The sequence below is a fragment of the Otolemur garnettii genome, unplaced genomic scaffold (assembly GCF_000181295.1).
Source record: "Otolemur garnettii isolate 467f Iridium unplaced genomic scaffold, OtoGar3 scaffold00005, whole genome shotgun sequence".
In the NCBI taxonomy this organism is placed as follows: Eukaryota; Metazoa; Chordata; class Mammalia; order Primates; family Galagidae; genus Otolemur; species Otolemur garnettii.
The window spans coordinates 19,161,409-19,178,842 of NW_003852400.1; positions in this window are offsets into that span (position 1 = coordinate 19,161,409).

Consider the following 17,434-nt stretch of genomic DNA (forward strand, 5'->3'; position numbering starts at 1 on the left):
GCTCTTCATTTTTGAACTTAAAACATAAGTGAAGGACACTTCTGGTGATTAAAGGAAAGGCTGAGGTTTTATTCTTGTAACTGAAGAAAAGCTGAAGAATCTAACTCAAGGATAGCAAAATAAATTCAAAGAAAGTAGATGGAAGGAAGAAAAAGATAAGTTCAGAAATCAATGAAATAGACAGCAGTATACAATAGAGAGAATAAACAAAGCCAAGCATTGGTTTTTAGAAAAGACTGACCGAATTGATAAACTTCTGGCAAAACTATCAAGGAAAAAAAAAAGAGAGAGGGAGGGAAACAAATAGGCAGTATAGAGAATGAAAAGGTGTAGGGGGGTATTTCTATAGTTCCTAAAGATATGATAAAAATTTTGCATATACTTGAAACTTTAGCTCATCAGTCCCCACCTGTTTTGACACCAGAGAATGGTTTCATGGAAGACAATTTTTTCATGGACTTGGCAGGGAACAGGGGAGATGATTTCAGGATGATTCGAGTGCATTACCTCTGCACCTCAGATCATCAGGCATTACATTCTCATAAGGAGTGTGCAACCTCCATCCTTCACGTGTGCAGTTGACAGTAGGGATCGTGCTCCTGTGGGAGTCAAATGCGAGGCAGAGTGCAGACAGTGATGCTAGCAATGGGGAGTGTCTGTAAATACAGGCGAGGCTTACCTGGTTTGCAGGCCCACCGCTCACCTCCTGTTGTGTGGTCTGGCTCCTGACAGGCCACGGACTGGTCCTGGTCCACAGTCAGGGGCTTGGAGACCACAGCTTTAGATGAAGTGAATAAATCCCACAAAAACACACTGGATAAAACTCAATATTCTTTATGATTTTAAAGACTCAGAAAACTAGAAATTGCAATGAACTGTCTTTGATAAAAATATATTTTATATAGATATAGATATAGATCTAAAACTATAGCAAACCAGTATAATTACTGGTAAAATGCTGAAAGCTTTCCCTTTGCATTCCGTAACAAACAAAAGTGCCTTTTAACTATTTCTATTCAACATCGTGCTCAGGACTTCACCAGGGAATTAAGGAGTGAAAACAAAATACAAAGTATTTTACACTTTCTTTAATAATATTATTAAATATTAGAAAGGCTATAACATATAAATAATTCAAAAATCAATTATGTATGCACACACACACATCCACACTACACACATCCACACACAGTAAAAAAATGTTTAAAGATATTATTTAAAGTGTCAAAAATGCTAAGCACTTGGAGTACATCTAGCAAAAGATGTACTCAGTGGGAAAAATTACTAAATTTTGCTAATGGGCATTAAAGAAGACCTAAATATTATATATACCTCATTAATGGATTAGGTCCAATATTATAAAGAGTTGCATATAGATATATACAGATTTTTTGTTATCCTAATCAAAATTCTACTCTATGTGTCTGTGTGTGTAATTTATAAAGTTTATTCTAAAACTTATATGGATTGCTTTACTTACTGTGTTCTTGGCTGCACAGAAACTTTTTAGTTTGATCAGATCTCAGTAATATATTTTTGGCATTGCTTCAATTGCCTGGGGGGGGTCCTCCTCATTGTGGTATAAGTATACCATGGAATATTATGCAGCCTTAAAAAAGATGGAGATTTTACCTCTTTTATGTTTACATGGATGGAGCTGGAACATATTCTTCTTAGTAAAGTATCTCAGGAATGGAAGAAAAAATATCTGATGTACTCAGTACTATTATAAAAACCAATACATAATTACCCACACTTTCATATGAAAGACAAAACACAACTATAGTCCAGGATGAAGGAGGGAGATGGGAGGGGAGGTGTTGGAGGGAGGGAAATCGGTGGGACCTCACCTATGGTGCACATTGCAAGGGTATGTGTCAAATCTATTAAGAGTAGAGTATAAATGTCTTAACACGATAAGTAAGTGAGGTGAAGGCTATGTTAACCAGTTTGATGTAAGCTATCCAAATTGTATGTAAAATCAACACATTGTACCCCTTAAATGCATTAATGTACACAGTTATGGTTTAATAAAAAAATTACAAGGAAAAAATAAAACTTATATGGAAATTTGATGGATCAAGAGTAGCCTCTTAAAGAAGTACATTGTTAGGGGACATATTTATATATCAAGACTTATCACAAAATACAGTAATTAAGACAGTGTGATATTAATAAAAATGAACAAAGAGGCCAATAGGAAGGAACAGAGAGCCTAGAAACAGGGCCATGAATAACAGATACAGCATTGATGGCACGCTGAATAGTGAGAAAAGACAGTCTATTCAATAACTTGCGCCAGACAATGGGGTGACCACACAGAAAGATATGAAACTGGGCTCCCACATCAAACAGAGAAATCAATCTCAAGTGGGTTATAGATCTAAGTGTAAAAGGCAAAATAAAAAACTTTAAAATATACAATAAATGATTATTTTTGTAACTTTAAGGTAGGGAAGGAGTTACTAAGTACTGCCAAAAAGTACAACCATAAAAGAAAATATTGATAAATTTGACTCCATTAAAATTAAAAAAAATTTTTTTTGGTCCTCAGAAAATATTATAGAGAATGAAAAAAGAAGTTACAGAGTGGGAGAAGATTTTTGAAACATACCAGATGGCCATGAAGTTCATCTGCAATTTAAAATTGCACCAAACTTTATGGCCACCCATATGATCAACAAGGGATCCCTTTCCAAAATTTATAGACACTCAAGAAAAAGGCAGACATTTTGATAGAAAAATGCCAAGAGACTTGACATGGAACTTTATAAAAAAGGAAATCCACGTGGCCAATAAACAGATGAAAAGAGTTTCAGAGTTAACAGTTATCACAGAAATACAAATTATAAACAATTATGAGATTTTACTGCACACCCACCAGGATGGCTACAATGTAAAGACCAAATTTTGGCAAGGATTTGGGGAAATGAAAAAATACATGTACACTGCTGGTGGAAATGTAATTGGTTCAACTACTTTAGAAATCTGTTTGGCAGTATCTACTAATATTTCACATATGGGTACTTTATTACCCAGACATTCCACTCCTAGGTATATACCCACCAGAAACATGTACATATATTCATATCTATGAATGTTCATAGCAGCACTATCTGAAATAGCCTACAACTGTTGCTACTTGCAACAACATATATAAATCTTATGAACAGCATGTTGAATGCAAGAAACCAGACACAGAAGAGCTTTTATCAAATGAGTCCATTTATTTAAATCAAAAACAAGCAAAATAATTTGGGGTGTTAAGAGTCAGGATAGTGGTTACTCTAGGGGGTTAAAGTGACACAAGGTAGCCCTCTCTTTCTTGATCTGGGTGTTAATCAAAGAGATGAATTGAATTTGTGAAAATTAATTGAGCTATGTTATATTTTGTGCGCTTTTCTCTGCGTATTTTTTCAATAAACCCCCTTCTATAAGATTCATGCAATAAAAATCAATAACTTTCCTATATGGCAGAAATAATGACTTAGAATATGTAATAGGAGAAAAGATCTTGTTTATAATATCACAAAAAGTACAAAACACCCAGCAACATAGGTACAAGAAATTTTCAAGACATCTTGGGAGCAAAGTTTTTTCTATTTAATTTTATTCTTTGGGATTAATTAAATTTCCTTGTATTTTTAGTTGATATATAATAATTGTACATATTTGTGGGGTGCAGAGTGATATCTTGATACATGCATACAATGTGTAATAATTAAGTTAGGGTAATTAGCATATCCATCACCTCAAACATTTATCATTTCTTTGTGTTGGAAACATTCAAAATCTGATATTCCAACTTTTGCAGTATACACAATAAACTACTGTTAGCTATATTTACAGTGCTATAGAATGCTAGAATGTATTCCTCCTCCTAGCTATAATTTTGTATCTGTTAACCAGCCTCCCTTTCCTGCTTCCTACCCTTCCCTGCTTCTAAGAACCATAATTCTACTCTCTACTTCTATGAGCTCAACTATTTTTAAGCTTCCACATATGAGTCAGAACATGTAGTATCTATTTTTCTGGGCCTGGCATATTTCACTTAACATAATGACTTCCAGTTCCATCCATGCTGCTACAGAGAACAGGATTTTGTTCTTTTTTAATGGCTAAATAGTATTCTGATGTGTGTGTGTGTATATGTATATATATCACACTTTCTCTATTAATGTGCTGATAGACACTTAGATTGATTGGATGAATCTTGGATATTGGAATAGTGCTTTAAAAAATATGGCAGTGCAAACACCTCTTTAATATATAGATTTCCTTTTCTTTGGATAAATATTGACCAATGGTCTGCTAGATCATATGGCAGTGCTATTTTTAGTTTTTTGAGAAACCATCACACTGACTTATATCCCTACCAACAGTGTGTAAGGGTTCCCTTTTCTCTGCATTCTTGCCAGCGTTTGTTATTTTTTTGTCTTTTTGAGGATAGCCATTCTAATTGGCATGAGATGAAACCTAATTGTGCTCTGAGTTACATTTCTCTGATAATTAAGGATGCTTAGCATTTTTTCACAATTATTCCTATGTCTTCCTTTGAGAAATACCTATTCAGATCTCTTGCCTCTTCTTTGATCAGATTATTTGAGTAGTTTTTTCGTTATTTGGCTATGGTTTGCATTCCTTGTATATTCTGAATATACAGATGAAGAGTTTCCTGATATTTTCTCCCATTCCAAGATGTCGCCTCACTCCCTTGATCGTTTCCTTCACTGAGCAGAAGCTTTCTAGTTTGCGATAGTCCCACTTGTCTATTTTTGTTGTTGTTGTTATCTGTGTTTTTGTGGTCTTGGCCTGAAATCTTGGGAATCTCGGAATCCCTTGCTTACCTTTTCCCTACCATGGGGAGTCCCTTGTGGCTCTGAGCTGATCGCAGCCACCTGTCTTGCTTCCCTCTCTATGCTGACATCTCCAGTATCCACGTCCCATAAGGTCTTTGTCACTTCCCAGCTGAATTCCAGTATTTCCTCTTAAATGCTCTGTTCAACATGTGGTTATCTACCCACTGTTTTAATCCTTCTTTATGGAGAAGGCAAGGGCTAGGCATCCCTAGTCAGCCATCTTGATTATATCCCTCCATGAATTTTTGAGTAAATGAAGATGTTAATGTATGCGATGTTAATAAATGAGAAATCTTCCTGTAGTTCACTAGCCCTGCCATGCCCGCAGAAACTTGACTACAAGTATGATCAACCCTTATGTGATGTACTGCATCACGAGAGGGCAATGACAGTTGTAGGGCTCAGACCAGGTCACATTAAGACTGTTGAAAAATGTGAAATTCAGAGACTGTGGGAGGCAGCACAGGTAAGATCTGGGAATTACCTGGCATCCTGCTTGATAAAGTGACAGTGAAATTCTCGGATGAGCGTCTGTGTCTTAAGGCTGTGTAATTTTTATCTCAACATTTTAAAAAAGAATCAAAGTGTAGTATTATCCAGAAAGAGGAAATAACTTTCATTTTGGCAGAGCCCAAGATAAGTTCATGCCTTACTACATATGAAGACAGTTACAAAACTCCAGTGGTTAAAGAAGTGTGGCATTGTCATAGGAATAGACAGATCAATGGAAAATTAAAAGAGTTAAGATAAAAACCCACATAAATGAGAAGCTAACAGTTGTCTTGGTGAACCATTCATTAATTTATTTTATCATCAATTTAACTATATTTACAAGGATAGATGCAAATTATAAGGTGTCAGGAACCCTATTTCTATTCTTGCTTTATCCCTAAATTACAGGGTTGAAATAATGGATTTGGTTGAAAGAGAAATATGTATGTACACTGATTGTCACACTCCCTTATTTAATCTGATGTTCACTCCAACGTCAATCAAATGTCTATTTTTTCTTTTCTCCACAGTCTACTTTTTAAATTTGTTCTATTTATAAAAATTAGACTGAATGAATATTACATATAATTCCTAATAAAGATAATAGAAGTTAATCTTGCAATACAATACTCCCACCAAATGGGCAAAAACTAGAAGTCTGACCATAGCAAATGTAGGTGATAATATGAAGGAATGACCACTCTGATACACTTCCATAAAAACATAAACGCAATGACTTTGACATCATCTAGTTACATTAAGTATATGCATAACCCATTGTTCAGCAATACCACCCTGAAGTATGTAGTCCCTTGCATGGTATATCAGGAAACATGTATAAGAATGTCCATAGCAACATTATTTCAAAATGTAGAAACTACCCATATTCTTATTAACAGCAGAAGGGATGACTTATGGCATAGTATGTAATCGAATATCACATAGCAATGAAAATAAATTTTAGCTACATATAATTACCTGATGTCAAACCAGACAGAAAGGAATATATCCAGTATGATTCTATCTATAAACATTCAAATGTAGGCATAAATATACTCTAGTGTTTAGAGATACATCATTAGGTGGCAAAGGTATAAGAAAAGCAAAGAAAACACAAAAGGAAGATGGTAACCTTTGAAGGGAGGAATAGTATTGGGATTAGGAGGGAACTCATGGGAGATTCTGAGATGTTGGTAATTTGTTTCTTAATCTGGTTCACAGTCACACGCAGGTGACATTTCAGTATTAAACACATCTTTTGGTTGTATCACTCTTCTATACATGTTCACGTATTTTCTCCAGATTTCATAATTCTTTAAACACTTAAAAAAATAACTCAAATTTGGCTACTTTTTCTTGGGGAGCTGAGGCCGTCTGTTTCTGGACCATGATTTTCCTTTGTTTGTGGTTGGGCTTCCCCTGAGGCCCAGAATTCCTGGCCATGCAGGCTCACGGCAAGTCCCACTCTATGTCAGGAAATAAGTAACCCAGAGAACTGAGATACTTCACATTTCACATGAGGCTGAGCTAACTCCGCATTCTCTATTTTGAAAATTTGGATTTATTTCTCCTCATGGGATATATCAAGAGTCTGTAATTGACTTATTTTAAAACTATACTTTAAAAATAAATCCAGCCTGTTTTTAAGCGTATTTTTGATCCAGTGAAATATAGAGTGCTATCAATTAGATATTTGGAATATCATCTGTTTGTTATTATTTAGTAATGTAATATACCCTGTGTATCCACTTTGGGGGCCTTTAAAATTTCGATATTCATCATTATTGCAGCATCAATCAAATGTGAGTGAAAGCAAAGGCAATTTTGAATGACCCAAAATTGAGACTGAACCACCCAAATAAGTTGTAAAACAATTTTTACTAGCTCTGTTGATTGTCAGAAAGATAACAATTATAAACTTTAAGTAAGCTTCTGAAAGATCTGGGAATGTGATTATTGAAATGCGGATTGTACAGGAATTTATGCCTGCTGATTACTCATAGATGAAAATTGTCGTGTAATTGGAAGTATACTAAGATAGTGCCAAGACGTTCTGACATTAGTTACATGCTGCCTTTGTTACTTTACTCTCAGTTGCCCATTCTTTCCCAAGGAATATCTTTACAGTTGGTATTCTTTCTACAGATGGGAAATGATCAGGTGAGAATTATTCAAACACACCAATCTGTTAACTACACTTCTTCTTCCCGAAGAGTGGAATTTTCATAGGGAGACAAGCAAAATAAAAATGTTACTTTTTACTTTATACATCTGGAGCTTTTTTGGTTTTGATTATTTCATAATTGTATTAAACTTCAGATTTAAATTTTGTGTTAAAATCAAACCAATAATGAAATCCATCAGTGCAGGTGCTACTCCCACCTCTCTCCCCTCCAGCCGGCTCCATTCTACTCTTCACATGTCAGATTAAAAGTCACCCCTCCTTCTCTGAAGCAGGCTCTTCCTGTTATTCTCTTCCATGGTACCTGGTTCTTCTCCTTTGAAGCATTTACCACAATTGATAATCACATGTTTATTTGATTGTTTTGCTGTCAGTCCGACCAGTTAAACTCAAATCCATTGGGGCAAATACTGCATCTTTTTTATTCACCACTTTATGGCTCATGTCTAGCATAGTGTCAGGCATGTAATACTTACAAAAATGTGATGAAAGAATGAATGAAAGAATAAAGGAATGAAGGAATGAATTGGTAAATGAAAATTACCAAATTGAAACTACCAGATGAAAACTATGATGTTGTAATTCCGGGTACGACGTCCTCGCATTATTTTGCAAGACACTTGGTTATAATACTAAAGGGAGTGGAACGTTATGGACTCCATCTGGCTGTCGCACAAACCCACTGAGTCAAAGCAGGCTTTACCTTGGGTCAGAGATGCCTTTCTCCTCTCCACTCCGTCATCTCACACGCTAACACTAACCCTCTGCTCCCCCAGCCCCCCACCCCCAAGGGCAATGTAATGAATATAAATAGGCATTTTACAGACAGGTAATCTCATGATAACAGACCCCTGTTATTTACACCTGCAAAGCCATTCCCATGGTGTTGGGACTTGTCTGTGCCCACCAGGGTCGGGTTGGATTCTGCCAGTCGGTGATCTGTAAAGGTGTAGGGTTCATTAGGGCTCTGAGAACAGCTGTCCACGTCTGCTGGGATCAGATTACAGGCTCTCATTAACTCACTCTCCTTGCCTGCTTCAAGCCTTTTGTAAGGACCAAGACCTATTATTTCAACTTGTCTTGTATCAGGAGAGCCAGAGGCTGAGGGTTTTTTTTTTTTACCTGTTTCTGTTCAGTATCATTTTAAAGTGTAAGCTAAAGAAAAGCAACGACTATATCATTTATTGCAAATGTTACTATAAAATATACAATTGTTGTATGCCTTTGAGCAGCTAGCTCTTGTGTGAAGCTTCCTAGTTACTTGGCTAAGAGTGATACAGCTTAAATTCTGGTTAATTTACAATTGGGCTGTTAAATATGGAGAAATTAATACTACTCTTGGGACATTTTTGTTATTTTATTTTGCTTTGTTATTTTGAAGTTTTGTTTGGTAACTTGAGTCACATGTAAAGAAACCTAACAAAGGAAAGTGGCTGGAGCATTGTTAAAGGCAGATATACTTATTTGAGGCTCACATAGTGCAGCAGATTTAGTGCAAAGAGAAGGCCAATATTTCAGTTTTTCCAGGTACTAATTTCAAGGGCACTGGTCTTCTACAAGGCTCTGCTGTGGACAAGTGAATGGTTATTGGAGAATGTTCCAGAACAAGTTGAAAATGTGTGTCAAGGTCTTAAAGAAAAGGTAACATGGAATGATCTAGAAATTAGAAGAATGCAATGTGATGAAGAGGAGGGGCAAGGTGGGTAGGAGCCAGATGGTACCTCCCTTTACAGAATGTTGAGGGCATTTTACTTTAACTCCAAAACAAGGAGAAAGCCTTTGAATGGCTTTAAGTATTCACGAAGTTAGGTAGGAAGGTAGGAATGTGGTGAGATTTGTTTTTTGAAAAGACACATAGACTTGGTTGGTGGGGGGTGGTCTGTAAAGGTGAGGTGATCCATGGTGAGAAATCATGGTAACTTGGATTAGGATGCTGGCTGTGTAGATACAGAAGAATGGAAATGAAAGGATTTGGGACATATTTAAGACATAAAAATATATACACTAGTTAGTAAATTTGAGCATGTAAGTGAAAGGGAGAAGGAAAGGAAAGAGTGACTTTCATATGGTTTCCAGCTACTGAGTGAATAGCAATACTACATACCATTTCCTGAGAGTGATTGCACTAAAGAAAGCCACAGATGAAGGGAAATATTATAAATTCAGGCTTATTCATATTGAGTTTGAGGACCTTATATATAGGAGAAGATGTTGCAAAAGTGATTAGATACAAGTCTGGAGCTCAGAGGAGAGGTCTGTCAGTGACATTGATAATTCAGGTTGTGAGTATGGATGACATAGCTTGGCAAGAGAGTTTAAAGCAAGAAGAAGGGGCTCGCAGCTAGCTCTAGCAAGCTCTAACCTTAAGCAGTGAGAGGAAGAGACCTGGCAGAGAGATTGAGTAAGAGCAGACAGAGCGGTAGATGGAAAACACAGAGGATGGGGAATGAGATGGTGAGAGAAGCCAAGAGGACACAGTATGTTAAGTTAGAGGGAGTGATCAGCAGTGGAGAGATGGGGGTTAGTGCTCTGAGCACCAAACAGCATGAGAATAGGGAATTTTCTTCTGGATTTAGAAATAGGATGTTCATAGGTAACTCTGGAAAGAGCCGTTTTGTCAGTGTCAAGGCCAAAGTGAACTGGGTCTTTGGAGGAGTTTGTGGAATGTGAGGAAATTGAGAAAGTGAATATAAAGTTTGGACAAATTTCATTGCAAAGGGACAAATGGAGGGCTGAGAGATGAAGCAGTCTTAAATGGTGTTTCTTTTCTTATTACCAAACAGGAGAGACCGGAAAATATTTAAATATAGATAAGAATGATTCAGTCAAGAAGGATGCATTGACTAAACAAGAAAGAAAAGTGGTCTTGGCTAGATTGTTTAAGGATGCTTCTGTTGGTGTCACGCTGTGTTAACCGGAGGCCCAGACACCATTTCCCAGCCCCACACCCTTCTTTTTGGTTATCAACAGACATCACAGAAAAGGGTTCCTCTTTCTGCCAAGTATTGCCTCCCAGGCAAGCCTTCTGATCATCAGCCTCCACTGTGGCCATGCCTCTCCCTGATCCCTCAAACTCATGCTTCCTGAGATTAGCTCTCCAAATTTACTTCTTTGCTCCCAAACCACAGCTGTAGGTCTTGGGGCCTTGACCCAGGTCCTACATATCCCTGGGCTTTTTACTTAACCGGGATGGAAAATGAGGAGCAACACTAACCTCAGCAAAAGATCAGCACTGTTCAATGGTCAGAAATATTTCTAGCATAGGAAGGGTTGATGACCAATCTCTTACTTTATCTTAAAGAGGCCCCAACTTCAAGGACAACACACAATAGTAAGCCAGGTGTTGTGCACGCTACAGGGCCCGAGTGAGGGCCCTTCTGTGTGTGTGCTTCATGGGTTCTCCTCCCAGGCCTCCCTCTGGCTGGTTTTCTATTCAAGCCCTTGTGGCTGTCACTTCCCACGAAGATCTAGCCCATCTGTTTCATGTCTCTTTCTGGACCTTTTAATATCCTAACTTACTTCTTTGGAGAAAATACTGAAAGCTCAAAGTAGCAGATAAAGATTTGTTTGCAGGAAACAAGCTGTCAACACAGATGTATGGTATAATTTTTACTCAAAGTTCAATGTTACCTTAATGTATATTCAGGGGAAAAGCTATAAATATAATGTTCACTCTAAATGGGGTCATAAAGCAAGAGAATATTTTCATAGCTTTTTACCCAGACATCGGTTTGAGGCAGTTTTATACTCTATGCTTACTGATTCTTATGTGCTTACTATTGGGGTTTCACAATGAAAGAACAAAAGGAAGGATTGAGGAAAGGAAGAAAGGAAGGAGAAAAGGAAAAAAGAAAGGGAGGAAGGAAAAGAGGGAGGTAGGGAAGGGAGGAGGAAGGAAGAAAATGATTCTGTTTTAATTCTTCCCCTAACAAGGTAATAAGCACAAGGGGATCTGGTTTAAAAGTCCAGAATCCTGTGATATTTCCTTTGGTTCCATTTCTGCCCACCTCATGCTAAGAGGTAGCACAATGCAGTGATAAGAATCATGGGCTTTAGAGATAGATAGGCCTGGGCTCCCATACCAGTTCCATTGTTTGCTATCTGTAAGACCTTGGGCAATTTTCTAACTCTTTGAGCCTCGGTTTCTTCATCTCTGAAATGTTTAATAATATGAACCTTGCTGGGTCATTGTAAGGATTACATAGGATTATATGTGCAAAGTGAATTGTAAATCAATAATTGCAGCTATGAATGCAAAATGGACTGAGACCCAACACATACATGCTGGTCTATCTTCTTCATGAGAGGAAAATCTAATTGGAATTAGAGCCATCTGTTGCAGGTGGAGCCTTTCACTCTAAATAGAGTCATTTATTCTCAAGTTGTGACTCTCATAATGGAAGGGACGGAATGCTTCATAGCTTGATAATGTCGGTATTATTATTCCCATGAAATATGCTTTCTTCCTGTGAGACTAGACTGTGAGGTCTGTGGGGTGGGTCTGGAGGGGGTGGGTGTGGTGAGTGGAAATGAATGCTTGCTTTGATTAATGTGTTTGCTTCTTTAAGGGCCAGAGGAAATTGGCCACAACTCTTGCTGGTGGAGAAATAAATAAAGGCACTTTCTATCTCTTCAAATCATAAATCCAGAGCACACATTTCCATCTTTGGGATCTGCAAAGCCTGTGAGGCTTGACTTCATGACACCAGAAATAACACGGGGTAGAAAACTCCAATGAGGAGCAGTGGAGATTCCTGAATGGCGAGGGTGGCTACATGAGTGGGGGCCAGGGGTGTCTAGAAGGAGGAGCTATAAGATGTTAGGAGAGTGAAAAAAGGTTGGAAAGGAGGAATAATCCTTTCTTCTGAGCGTCTAAGGCTGTAAGCTCCCCTCATACCTGTTTGTACATAGAGAGACAAGATCTGATGTTTGCAGATGGCATTGCTCAGGGAGACCTTCCTGACCTTTTCTAAAAGTGTGTGCCTTCTTTGAATTCTGGCTGTTATATTCAGTCTGGGGAAGATTAGCAAGGCAAGGAGTGCTTGGGAAAGAAAAGGCCTTGATTTCCCAATCACCCTGTAGGGAGTTCTTTGGCCATCCCCTCAACCACTCTTATTTCCACATATTATTGGTCACCACAGAAGGGCCAGTAGACAGCTGTGGCTGAGACTACTCACCAAGCAAGATGAAATTCCCAGATTTTCTCCCACAACTCACTATGAGTGAGAAAAATAATGGATCATTATCAGCCCAAACTTTTTTTCTTTTCTTTTCTTTTTCAGAATATTACAGGGGACACAAATGTTTTGGTATATGAATTATTTTGTGCAGTTTAAATCAAAGTTATAAGTGTACCCCTCACCTAGATGATGTGCAATGTACCTGGTGGGTATGAATTTACCCTCCTTGCCCATTCCCTCCTACCTGCTTGCTTTCCGTTGAGTTTTACTACCAAATGTGCCCATGGGTATTGATCAATTAGTTCTAATTTAATAGGGAGTACATGCAGTGTTTATTTTTCCATTCTTGCAAAACTTAGAAGAATGGTGTCTAGTTCTATCCCGGTTGTACATTTTATTTATCCACTCATGTATTTTTTGATTTCAGGTTAATATGGGGGTTCAAACAATTAGGTTACAATTTTTGCATTTGTTAGGCAAAGACCCTGTTGTAGTTGTATCCTGCACTGAGGAGGTGTGCCACATACCTTTACTTTGTGTCCATTAAATGGGAGCACACCAATCTCCCTCCTTCCTCTTCCTACTCCCCTCTCTCCCCACTACTTAACTGAATTGAATTTTTCTCTTATGTTGGTGTATATTAGCTCCTCTACTGGCTTTATACTAGTATTGAGTACATTGGATTTTTTCTTTTCTATTCTTATGATACTTTACTAAGAAGACTGTGTTTCAATTCCATAGTATTTCATGGTATACATATACCACAATTTATTAATCTATTCCTGGGTTGATGGGCATTTAGGCTGTTTCCACATGTTGGCAATTATAAACTGAGCAGTAATAAACAATCTAATGCCAATGTCCTTATAAAAAAATGCCACATTTTATTAATCCATTCATGTTGATCTCATGAGTAGGAGTCCAGCCTGAAAATCTGAAAATGAGATTGTGACCCCTCCTTTCTTCTGATTTCCATTTGCCTGAAATATTGTTTTCTAAGCCTTCACCTTGAGTCTTGTTTGTCCTTTAAGGTTATGTGTGTTTCCAGAAGACAGGATATAGATGTCTTGTGCTTTTATTCCAATCAGATAGACTGTGCCTCGTCAGTGCAGAATTCAAGCCATTTACATTTATTTAGAGAATTGATATGTATGCTAGAGTTTCATTCATCTTATTTTGCAAAAGTTTGTTGCTTGATTTTATCTTCTGTACCATTGTAGAAGCTAGTTTTTTTTCCTTTAGTTTCTGGGTATTTATTTTGCTAGAAGTCCTCTGTGATAGTGTGGAAAATAGGTCTGCATATTTTCTGTAGAGCTGTTCTTGTGCTGAATTTCCTCCATGTTTGCATGTCAGTAAAAGATTTGATTTCTCCATCGCATTTGAAGCTTAGTTTAGCAGGATACAGAATCCTGGTCTAAAAATTGTTTGGTTTAAGGTTAAAGATAGATGATCTCTGTCTTCTGGTTTGAAATATTTCAGTTTTAAAGTCAGCTGTCACCCTGATGGCTCTTCCCCTGTAGGTCAATTGGTGCTTACTTGGCTGTTTGCAAATTTTCTCTTTTGTTTTGACTTTGGACAGGTTCCTTATAATGTGTCTTGGAGATGCCCTGTTTGTGTTGAGACAACCTGGGATTCAATATTCCTCTAAAAGGCATAGGTCAGAATCTTTGTTGATGTTTGGGAAATCTTCATTTATGATATCCTCCAGTAGGGCTTCCATTTCCTTGAGTCATTCTTCTTTCCTTTCAGTGATACCTATAATTCATATGTTTGAATGCTTCATAAAGTCTCATAATTCTCTAAGTGATCACTCTGTGCTTTCACTCTTCTTTTCCTTCTATTTAAATGCCTTATCCTCTAGCTCTGAGATTCTTTCTTTTCTGTGGTCTAATCTATTATTGATACTTTCTGCTGCATCTTTAAGTTCCCTGATTGACTCTTTCAATTCCTTAAGCTCCAATACATCTTTTCTAATGACTGGACACCCTTAAAGTTCACTTGTTCATTTAAGCCCTCCCAAGTCAGCTCCAGAGAGAACCCAAGTCCATGAAAAACTATAGGACAAACCTTCCCTGTCTCTAGTGGCTGGCGTCTGCCCACGTTCAGGCACTCACTACTGTGCCAGTCTTCTTCTCCTCCTCTTGCCCTCCTTGTTGGCTCTTGGAGTCCCCCTATAGTTTCACTGTGCTCCTGGAGTGATGTTTCTGGGCAGGATACCCCAACCAGAGGTGGCGAGAGTCCTCTCTCCCACCAGTCTCACTGCAAGTGGCCACTAAGGAGGTGTTTCTAGTCTACCATCTTGCTCTGCCTCCAGGCCCTCCTCTACTCCTGTATTGATGGGCAGTTGGATTGATTTCACAATTTTGCAATTGTGAATTGTTCTGCACAAAATAACTTTTCTTCTTTTGGGAAAATACCCAGTAGTCAGACTTTTGGATTGAATGACAGGTCTACTTTTTGTTCTTTGGTATCTCCATACGATTTTCCATAGAGGTTGTACTAGTTTGCAGTCCCATCAACAATGTGTAAGTATTCCTTTCTCTCTGCATCCACACCAGCATCTGATGCTTTGAGATTTTTTGATAAAACCCCAGATGAAGTTAAGTGATACTTCATTGTGGTTTTGTTTTGCATTTCTCTGATTACAGATGTTGAGCATTTTTTCATACATTTATTGGCCATTAATCTATCTTCTTTTGAAAAGCTTTGGTTCATTGTCTTTTGCCCACTTTTTTATGGGGTTGTTTGACTTTTGTCTTATTGATTTGCTCGAGTTCTTTATAGATTCTGGTTATCAGCCCTTTATCAGATGTACAGCCTGCCAGTATTTCTTCCCATTCTGTAGGTTGTCTACTCACTCTGTCAATTGTTTCCTTGGATTCACAAAAAGTTTTTATTTAATCATGTCCCATTTGTTTATTTTTGTTATTGGTGTGATTGCCATTGGGATCTTCATTATAAATTCTTTGCATAGGACAATGTCTATAGAGTTTTTCTGCCAGGCACAGTGGCTTATGCCAGTTATCCTACCACTCTGGGAGGCTGAAGCAGGTGGCTTGTTGAGCTCAGGAGTTTGAGACCAGGTTGGCAAAAGATCATTTTAATAATCCGTCTTTTGGATCAGAGACTTCCCTGGCCTGATTCTCAATAATAATCAGGAGTGAGACCAATATTTTTAGCTCTTGTGGACACATCCCACGAGGTGGCCTTTCTCAGACTCAGTGTGTTCAAAACTGAACTCAGGACCTACTCTCTTACTCATTCCTTGTAGCTTTGTTAAGGTTACCAGTTTTAAGTGTCCATAAAAAAACACTGATTCCTCCTTTTCCTCACTCTCTGTATCCAGATAGATAATCATTACATTTGTTTACACTTCCCAAAGTTCATGATGTATCAGCCTTTTCTTTTGAACATATCCCCCCATTTCAGATTCTCATCGCTAGCTTCCTAGTTTCCCAACTCTAATCTCTCTCATCATCTTTTTCACCATCTGCACTTTCAGAAAAATGATCTTTCTAAAATGCTTTGATGGGTTCCCTTTGTCCACAGGATCCAGTCTCAACTGCTTTCTAAGAGCAAGTGTCATGCCTCACTGTACAGTTTGCCCTGACTTCCCTTCCAATCTCATGTCCCAACACCTTTCCTCAGTGCACCTATTGGGGTAACATGGTCACCTCTTACTCCATGTTCTTTCACATTGCTAAACTGTGACGTCTACCTAAAATGTTCTTTGCTCACTTTTCCTGAAAAATTTATAAAGGACATTTACCATGAAAGGAGTTTGCAGGACTGGAAGTTGCTTTGAATGAGTCAGTTTGTGAGTGGTGATTAAACGCGAAAGCTAGGACATATAGTACACTGCTATAGACTTTATAAGCACTATACATGGACCTACGCTAAATTTATTTTTAAAAATTTCTTTCTTCAATAATAAATTAAACTTAGCTTACTCCAATTATTTTACTTGATAAACTTTTTAAGTTTTTAATTTTTTTGATTCTTTTATAATAACAGTTTAAGACAAATACATTGTACCACTGAACAAAAATATTCCCTTTATTCTATAAGTTTTTTATTTTTTTAATTTATTATTATTTTTACTTTTAAAACTTGTTTGTTAAAATCTAAGACACAAACACACACATTTGCTTGGGCCTACGCAGGGTCATGATTATCAAGATACCTTTAAGCAGTAGGAATTTTCAGCTCCATTATAATCTTATGGGACTACCATCCAATATAGGTTCATAATTGACCAAAACATCATTATGTATCCCATGACTGCAGTTAAATACCCATACAAACTTACTATATAACTCAGCAACTCTATTCTTAGGTGTTTACCAAAAAAAGAAAACTTACTTCCTCAGAAAGACTTTTATGTGAATGTCCATAGCAGTTTTATTTATAGTTACGTCCAAACTAGAAACAACTTAAATGTTGTGGGCAGATAAATGGGTAAACACCTTTTGGCATATTCATACAATGGAATGTTACTTAACAATAAAAAAGAAGAACTAGTAATCTGAGCACCAATGCAGATAAACCTCAGAAACATTTGGCTGAATGACAATCAGACCCCCATTTATATGAAGAGATAGAACAAGTAAAACTAATCTAAGGCAATAAGAATCAGATTTGTGGTTGTATGGAGCAGGGGTGGAGTGGGATTGGCAGCAAAGGGACATGACTACAAGGGACTTTGAGGAGTGATAGATACA